Below are 9,939 nucleotides of genomic sequence, written 5' to 3'. Positions count from 1 at the left end.
ACAGTTTGCAGGCTGGTGAAGAAAGGAGCATAGGAAATTTTAAAGGTTCAGTTAATGCTCACATGGAGAAAGCTGCTTTAGCTGCTACAGTGATGAATGACACTGAGCAGAAAGCTCGTACTTCTCTCACAGGTAATAGGACAGTTGCCCCAGGGGCAAGTCTCACCTTAAAGTGTTCTACCTTGTAAAAATAGTAATTTGAAGGAGAAAGACTGAGCTGACAATGTTGGTGAATGGGTTCCCTGATTTAAAAAAAAAAAGTGTGTCACAGAACATTTGCCCCAGGTTAGGCATCAGGGCTTACAGAGGCTTCTACTGTGAGAGAAGGGATGCGTCTCCAATGTCCAGCAGAACTTGCCGGCTTATTCCACTGATAGTTTTGCAAGCACAAAATATCTAAGAATGGAGCCTTTCATCAAGATTCAAAAAAGCTGAGGAAGCTGGGCAATGTACAGCAGGGTCAGGCTCACAGGAGAGAGGCTCCGAGAAGGCATCTTGTGAAGCTTGAGAGGGTAAAGTAGAAATTGCAGTGGAACACCAAGTAGTCCGAGGGAGCAAGGATCACATCAGAGGACATCTGTCATGGAAAGCTGCATGCCATTTATGGAGCTGGCCAGAGAGAGACTGTCAATGTTGATGACAGAAGAACTGGAGAGGCGGGGCTACTTAAGTCTGCTGGAGATTGCGGTGGCTGTTCTTGGTGGCCACCTTGACCACTTCTGGAATTAACTAAAACACAAGCAGCTGGGTGTACCTGTGAGAGAGTTTTCTGGATTGGATCATTTGAGAGGGCGGGCAACATAAATCCCAATATTTTGGGGATGGGAAAGTCTATTTTGAATCTGGGCCACATCTTCTGGCGGCAGCCTATATATAGGACATGGAAAAGGGGTAAGCTTGTTCTTTGTATACTTGCCCTCACTCTGGCTAGAAACACCATTCCTTTATTTGCAGTAGAGCCTACTTCTTCAGGATTCTGGCACATAATGAAGACTAGCTGAGACATCCAGCCTTGTGGACTGAACAACTGCTGCATTCTTGGATGTTCCATCAATGTTAGAATAGTTAAAATAATCTGTAAGCCACTCCCTTCCCCTTTCATGTGTGTGTGTGTGTGTGTGTGTGTGTGTGTGTGTGTTTGTTATGTATTTCTATGTTGCTCTAGGTTAGAGAATCCCAATACAGAAATCAGATGATGCCATTCCATTTCTTTTACTATTCCACCCCTAGGTACCAGAGACAGCAGAGTTATCTTTGCTCTGCTGGCTTTCAGTCTCAGTCTGTTCTTTCTTGCTGTCCCCAACTCTTCCCTTTTGTAATAAGGATGCTTATTCGTGCTATTTTGTATTATAAGTAACATTTTAAAATGTCTTTTGTAAGAGCCATGGTTAAAAGTTTTTCTTGAGTCTTAGAAGAGACTTGAAGATGCATTCAAATTCAATTTCTCCTAGCATCTCAGATCCAACTACACTTTCACCTAGGTTGTCCATCCTTTGCAACATTTGGGATGTGGTTTGAATGAGAATTGCTCTTCTTAGGTTTATGTATTTCCCACTTTATCTGCAGTTGGTGGTGCTGTGTGTAAAGGGTATGGAACTGTTAGCAGTTAGAGTCTTGTTAGAGGAAGCACATCACTTGGAACGGGCTTTTGAGAGCTCATAGCTTCGCCTCATTTCCTGTACTTTCTCTGAACTTCTGGTGTGATGATGAAAATGTGATCAGCCGGGTTCGGACACCTGTCACCATGTTATTTCTTCCTGTCATGAGGGACTCTATCTCTCTGAAACTATAAACCAAAATAAACCTTCTTTTCTTCTTTAAGTTATTTTTATTGATCATCTTCATTATCATCATCATCATCATCATCATCATCATCATTTTATTTGGCTAGGACATTCTGCCACAGCAAGGGAAAGGAAACTAGAGCAAGTAATTTGTTTTCCACTTTGTTCTGTAGTGAATGACTACTGCTGTTTAGTGAAACATTCTGAGACCTTTTTGAACATCATTCCTAATACCCAAATTCAAGTGATTGTGTTTGCGTTTTCAGACATTCACTCATATGCCATTACATCACCTATAAACAACAAACTCACTATATAATTTCTAAACTTCATGCCTTCTGTTTCATATTGTTTTAATTTCTAAACCTAGGTCCTCTTCTTGGTAGTTATGTGACCAGCTAAAGCTCACAAGTCTACATCCTCTCCCATAAAACCGAGAGAATAATATCTTAGGCCTTTATGAAGCTCAAATAAGACTATGTCTCCAAAATGTTCAAAGAAGTGCTGGTGCACAGATAATTACTGAGAAAATGCTGTAATTCACCAGGCAGATGGTAAACCATCCATCTCAGGAAAAGTTAATCAACTCCCCAAATCAGTATGTGTAGAATATGCACAAGTATATGTTTTGTGGTTTTGTTTTTGTAAGTGAGAAAAATCATCAATATCCACATGCCAAAATAGATAACAGATGGGATACATTATTTATACATTTAGATCATGTGATCTGTACAGTCATTTTAAAGTGCATTATGCAGTCATTCATTCATTGCTATGTAAAGCTTGACAGTACATCTAACCAAAGGACAAATAAAAGAAATTTTATAATTCTACTTTAGTAAAAACTTCTATGAATATAATTATATGAATTTAACTAAAAAGATAAAATTGCATAGATACATACTAAAATATTAGCAATGGTTCTTGGTAGTGATATAAGCTTCAAGCCATTATTTTTCTATTTTTGAGACAGGATCTATCTATGTTGCTCTGGCTCTACTGTAAATCAGTGTGCAGACCATCCTAGGCCCAAACTCAGAGAGAGAGATATGCCTGTCTCTGGCTCATATGCTGGGGTTAATGGTATGCACCACCACACCCAGATCTTAATTAAAAAAATATGTATGGGGGGTTTTATCTGCGTGTAGACTGTGCACACGTGTATACCTTGTGCCTAAGGAAGCCAAAAGAAGCTGTTAGATGCCCTGGAACTGGAAGTACATTATGGATTCTTGTGAGCTGCCCTGTGGGTACTGGGAATTGAATTCAGGCCTTCTGGAAGAGCATGCAGTGCTCTTAATCCCTGTGCCATCTCTCTAGCCCTTAGGCCACTGATTGTTGTTATTGTTTCATCATTTTGGTTTTTCAATAACTCTATGATAAATGGTAACTCATTGTATTAGTGGAAATGTTAAAGTAATTGCTTGGGGACTCCTCTTGCATACTGCAGCTGTTTGTCAACCCACAGAGTCCTCTCTCTTGACAGATTTGACCCAGCAGCAGAGCTTCAACAGTCAGCATTTACACCTCAAGCCTTTTTCACTGATTTTTAGGACAATCTGTTTTCAAATTTTATTCAATTTACTGTTATTGTGTATATGACAGATATGTGAGAGCGTGCCACAGCATGCATGTAGAAATCAGAGAAAAACTTTCAGGACTCATTTATCTCCTCTTACCTTGGTTTCTGGGATTAAACATAGGTCATCAGGTTTGCCTAGAACAGTAAAAGGCCCACCCTCCTGATGAAAGCAAACTGTTTGGCAAACTGAACCTCTCCACACATAGAGGTTCTTTATGTATGTGATTATGTGCAATAAAGAATTGCTTTCACTTGGGAGCCATGCTGTCTTGGGTAAGGTTTGTCTATCTTATTTCTTGTCATAGAGTCAACACCATTTATAATGTTGGAAGATCCAAGTACTCCATGTGAGCTGTTTGCTGGGTGTGATGTTTCATGCTCATTATCAACTTGATAGTCTCTAGAAACTATCTAGGACACCATCTTCTGGGCATGCCTATAAGGGATTACATAGATTAGGTTCACCAAGGAGAGACCCACCTGCCTGTGTGCAGCAGTCATCCCTGGATCGAGTCTTAGACTCTATATGAAGGAATAAATCAGCTGGGCACTGGCATTCCCCTTCCGCCTCTTTCTGATCGTGGATGCCATGTGACCAGTTGCCTCTCCAACCTGTGAGAGGAGCAGTGTTTGATGTGCTTTCTAACTCTTTTCTCTGAAATATCTCAGTTGAGGGCTTGGCTGTGGGGTGTCATTGGTTCTTACAGGTACAGGATAAGAGGATCTCCCTGGTCACCTGCTCTGTCACTGCTACAGAAGAGGTGAAAGGGAGGTGAAAAGAAAAAGAGGTATGAGGTCCTGATGCTTATAACCCTGTGGGATGAGAAGAGCAGGGTCATGGACCATCCTTCCTGAGGGTGTGACTTCAAACGCTTCTCCCGACTCCTAAGCACTGTGCTTTGGGTAATGTTAGGAGCCCCATGAACAAAAATTTCTCCTGGATGATGTTGAAATGTACACTAATTAAAATTAATCCTGAGACCATTGTCTGCCCAAGGATGAACATTCATGCCTGCTTCTATTTCCCATTACAGATTATGCCTAGCCATATTTTCCGATATAGCCCACCAGAGATACTACAATAAAATTAAATGACAACATTAAGATACACTCAATAACAAAATGTCAAGAACACAGAGATGCCCCCAAATTGGATACAAGCACCCTCTCATTATCTAATTCCTAGGGAGAAATTGTCCAAAAATTAAATTGCTTTGGAGGTTCAAGTGCAAAGGAATTAACATCAGAGATCAAGTGTATTTGCCCTTGTGAATTAAAAGTCAAGAAGAATTAAAGTTCTCCTCTCTGACTGACTTTGTTCACACTTAACTGAGGGTGGTGTCTTGGGTGGAATGGAGGTTCTCTCAGCCGCTCTATCAGAAATGACGAGGATCCTCTCAGATCCTTATGTGAGTGGATCTCATGCTGAGGTCAGGTGATCCTCATGTCTGTGAGTTATAAGAACTGGTGTCACCCCCACTATAGTGAGTCCTGATCATCACAGCAAGCATTCCAGGTAAAGCTCTGCTTCAGAACACAGTGTTTCATGTTTCTCAGTTCATGGCAGGATCTCACTGATTGCACTTGCTGAGGAGATTGCCTGGCGTTCGGGGAGGGGAGTTGTGATTTTTTTTAACACTGTCCCAGTGCTAATCAGCTATTCTAAGCCATGATTGAGAGCAACCTGTCTCATGCCCTATTTTCCTTTCAATGAGCTGTTTGCTGAGTGTGATGGTTAGTGTTGACTGTCAGCTTGACAGACCTGGAATCTCCTAGGAGACATCAATCCTCTAGGCACACCTGAGAAATTATTTAGATGAGGTTAGTCTCTGGGCATGCCTGTGAGCAATTATCTTGACTAGGTTAACTGGAGATGGGAAGATCCATCCTTTAGGGTAGACTTAGAAAGCATTTTTTAAATTGATAATTTTTAAATGATTTTTAAAATTAAGAACCAATTCATTTTTTTGTAAACTAAATTATAGGATTGCCTTATGGATGAAAGAAGTCTAGATTTGGGCTTTCTCTGGAAGCTGGTAGTTTGTATTGATTTTCTGGAGTCTTATTCCCATAAATTAACTCAACTGAAAGAAAATCTAGAAGTAGGAAATAAATTTGGGTATTTGGGTTTTTTTTGCCAAGTTTTGAGTCATAGGACCTAGTTGCTTATAGTGTATCCTATTCCAGAGGATTAATCTAAAGCATTTCTGTTTGCTTCAGGTGGTAGATTTAACCACTATACTTTATTTTAGGGTCTCCTCCCACATAATTTTTTTTTTCATTTAAAAATGTTCCTTCCTTCTATGACCTACACAGCTGTGGAGCTATCTAGGGTGACAAAGGGCTGAAGAAAAGACATACAGACAGAATAGCTAGATTCTGGTGGCTCATGCACTCTGACGATGTACCAGCAACCCAGAAATGTCATTTTGTTTTAGAGGCTGCTGAGTGAGGAGGCGTATTTGTTGTATACATTGGAAGGAGGAAGAGACGGGCTAGATAGTTTTAGTAGGGGTCTCTGTATGGGAGCAGTCTCAGGATGCAATCATCCTAGAGGAGGGAGTTGCCATTGATAGTTTTAGGTAATGGTCAGTCATTCATCACACTTGTACTTGGACCAGGGGAAGGGCTTGCCATTATTTTAAGTCTGATTCTGGGTCTGAGGCATTGGGGTTCTTGATATAGTACTGCTCGTGTCAGTAATACACACTCAGGATTTTATCTGCTCCCAACACTTTCCCATTGTCCTCTTAGTACAAGTATCCTACACAATTAGAAACTCAATGATGACAGTCTGGGAAGAATGTAATTATTTGAATTTCTTTGTGTGTGTGACTATAGGTGCTCAAGCTATAGGTCAGAGGTCAGCCTTAGGTGACAGTGTTTGGCTTTCACCACATTTAGGGTAGTCTCCTTGTTTGTTTGTTTCTTTGTTTTTCTGTATAATTATCCCAGACTAGCAGGTTCCCAACTTTAGATATTCTCTTATCTCTAACCCCTATATGCCCATTGAAATTCTGGGATGGCAGATACACATTGATATGTGTCTAGCTTTGGCATGGGTTCTGAGATCTGAACATGTCTTCATGGTTGCACACCAATTGATTTCATCTATGGTGTCATCTATGAAGTCCTTGATTGTGTTTAAAAGCAACACATACTGTTTACCTCATAGAGTGTAAAATGAATATTGGGGGATATTCTCCATTCTTGACCTTTACTTATAAACATGGACTTTGTAGAAAAATTTAAACCAGTATAATTCAGGAAAAGCCAGAGCCAGTGAATATTGAGATCATAAAGCCTGATAGGGACTAAGTAGCCATATCTAACTATGTCTGTACAGTCAGCATCTGTAAATATTTGGCTTTTGGATAAGGGCTTTTTAATCTCTTTGTTATCTCACTCAGAAGGTAGGGGGGTGGCTTGTTAAAGTCTAGTATCCTACACTACTATTTTTCTTATGTCAACTTCCTTTTAAATCTATGTAAGACCTATGGTGAGCTTTCTGGATTGAAATCTTGCTATATAGATATATTTTGCCCCCAAACAGCTCTCATCAGACCGAGACACATTAAGCCACGAAGACTCAGGAAAATGGAAAGCCCAAGGCTGCTACGGGCCTGCCAGTCTGGGGCCACTGGTCCCTTTCCCCAGTAAAGGTGGCATGATAAAAAGCCAAGAGCTTGGTGGTATGTTGATAAATAATAACTAGTTCACCAGGGAATAAGAAAAACAAGCAAATATGATTTATAGTGCTTTTTGAGTTCTCAAGGGCTAGCCTTATTTTGTGTGTGTGTGTGTGTGTGTGTGTGTGTGTGTGTGTGTGTGTGTACTATTTAATAAATATTTCACCCAGAGTAAGAAGTACTTCTCTATTTTGTTGTAGAGGTTTCTTGTTAATTTAGATGTTTGGTGTGTGATAATCCTATTTGTTGGGAATCTTTTTTCATTGGCATGTGAAGTGGAAATTTCTGGTTTCTTTGGAGCCTCAGTTGTGCCATGTGATGTTTTTGTCTGAAAGCTGTCTTCCGAGAGGATGTTTTTGCTGAAGCAGATATGTGGGAAGATGTTTTGCTGAGAGCAGGCATGTGGTGCTTTTCTTAAAGCAGCCTTAGAAAGGGGCATGTAATGTTTTGCTGGAACAGATGCTTGAGAGAACGTGTGGTGTTTGGAAAGGGTATAAATACAACCCAACAGTCAGTGGCCAACACTCTATGGTATTGGTTCACCTTGCCATTCTTTGCTGGTCTTCCTTGGACTTTGCTGTCGCTGGTCATAGCTAAAAATGCCTTGTGGTGTTGGTTCACCATGCCACTCTTTGCTGCTCATAGTTTGTCATGACTTTAGTAAAGCAACAACAAAACAACAAAACAACAAAAGCCTTCTGGTGGTGTTTCTGTGGCTTCTTGCCACTTCTGTGGACTCGGAAGGATTGGTAGAGGCTGGTGGTTTCTTCTGGATCAAACTGCTGCTGCTGTTTTGTAAATGGTGTTTGTGATTGGATTGTGATGCTGCTGCTTGTGTTAATTAAATTGCCAATAACCTGAAAACACATATTAGATTCACTCCAAAAAGCTCCTGTTTTTAAGAAGGTCCACAATCTCTTTTGCCTTATGAACTTTTCCTTTCCAGTACCTCTGGTGGATGGTGGGCTGAAAAAAAGGTTAAAGCATTTAAGAACCATTATTAAAAGTAGGTTTTATAAAAATATAAACCTATAGGCAAGCTTTATACTAAATCAATTTTCTAGAGCTGGTGATGGAACTCTGTTGGTGTAGTGCAATGCAGAAAGTCATGAGCTTGAATGCTAGCACTATGTAAAACTGCTGTATTTGGGCATATCTGCAACCCCAGCCCTGGGGAGGTGGAGGCAGAATATTAGCATTTCAATGACTTCCTCTATTACATCTTGAGTTTGAGACAAGTGTAAGATACACGAGACCACATTTAACAAAAGGCCACTGCGGCTGCCACCACCACCACCACCAACAACAATAACAACAACCTGCATCAGTACCAACAGCAACCAAATCAACTGTAATATTTATAGGAGGCTGTTTCAGGTGGATTGTTTGTTCTGATGCTCTGTATACACATCCTCAAATCAGCACCACAGTCCTGTGATAACTTTAAGTCTGTAATAAATATTGGAACCAAGTAGCATGAGTTCCTGAAGTTTGTTCTCTCTTTCAAAAATAGTTTAGACTCTTCTAGATCTTTTATTTTCACACATAACTTTACAGTCAACCTGCCTTTACTCCTTGCTTGTTCATTTTTCAAGGAGCCTTGTTCGGTGTCCCAGAAGTTGGAAACTGAATCTCATTTTCTCCTGAAATATAGGGCAAAGTCTGATCCTGTGATTGATTGCCTGTGAGGAAGCAATGGGAATAGCTATCCTGTTGTGCCTCTCCCTTCCCCTTCTCCTACCTTAAAAGTAAATTTATCTCAGGTTCTATTTGTGGGCAGTCTTCTAAGGCAGACACAGAGAGAGTTACTTGTGGGTAAGTCTAAAAGCAACTTCTAGCATGATGCAGAGTTTTACAAGGTACTGGACCATGAAGGTTACCCTTTTCTCTCAGGGTAGAAAGGTGCATGTTTTATTGCAAAGAGATAGGGAGAGGGGAAGAGCCTTAGGTGGGCAGGCTCCTCTATTGTCTCCACATTCACAACTCAATGTGTAACTTGGAATATGGAAAGGCGCAAGGACAATATTGATTACTTTTCTCATTGCTGTGGCAGAATGAGTATCTTAGAAGGGAGGGATTCATTCTGGGTCACAGTTTGAGGGTAAAGTCCATAATGGTGAAGAATGTGTGGTCATGGTGGTAGGAGCTAGAAGCGGCTGGTCACATCATGTCCACAGTCAGGAAGCAGAAAGAAATCTCAGTCTAGAGGATGTTGCTGTTCATATTAGATGGAGTTTTTCTGCTTCAGCTCACCCAATCAAGACAATTTCCAGAAAGATCTGACCAGAAGCTTACCTCTCATATGTGTCTAGACTCTGTCTAATTCACAAATAGCATCAATCATCACAGTGATGGGGGAGCAGAGAATGCATGTGCATGGTGATGTGTGTGTACATTTACAACACACACACACACAATCAAAGGTAATAAATAATAAATAATAAAGATATGAAGTCTAGGCTGGGAAGATGGTTTAATGAATAAAAGCATTTGCTACACAAATCTGATGGCCTGGATTCGGATCCCCAGGACCCACCTAAAGAGCTAGATGCTATAGAGTATGTAACTGTAACTCCAGAGTTCACTTAGCAAGATGTGAGACAGACGTAGGAGAAGGTGAAGGCCATTCGTAGGTGAAGGCCTACAGGTGAAGGCCATTTCATCTGGAACATATAGTACCACAGGAACAAGAGAGACCTTGTCTCAAAAAAGGTAGAAGGTAAGAACTGACTCCCTAATGTTTTACTCTGACCTCCGTAATCACATCATGGTATGTACATGCTAACATGTCCAGTCTCTCTCTCTTCTCTCTCTGTCTCTGTCTCTGTTTCTCTGTTTCTCTCTCTCTGTCTCTCTGTCTCTCTCTCTCTTTTTCTCTCTCTCT

Source organism: Mastomys coucha, unplaced genomic scaffold, assembly GCF_008632895.1.
Source record: "Mastomys coucha isolate ucsf_1 unplaced genomic scaffold, UCSF_Mcou_1 pScaffold1, whole genome shotgun sequence".
In the NCBI taxonomy this organism is placed as follows: Eukaryota; Metazoa; Chordata; class Mammalia; order Rodentia; family Muridae; genus Mastomys; species Mastomys coucha.
Note: the sequence above shows the minus strand (reverse complement) of the source record.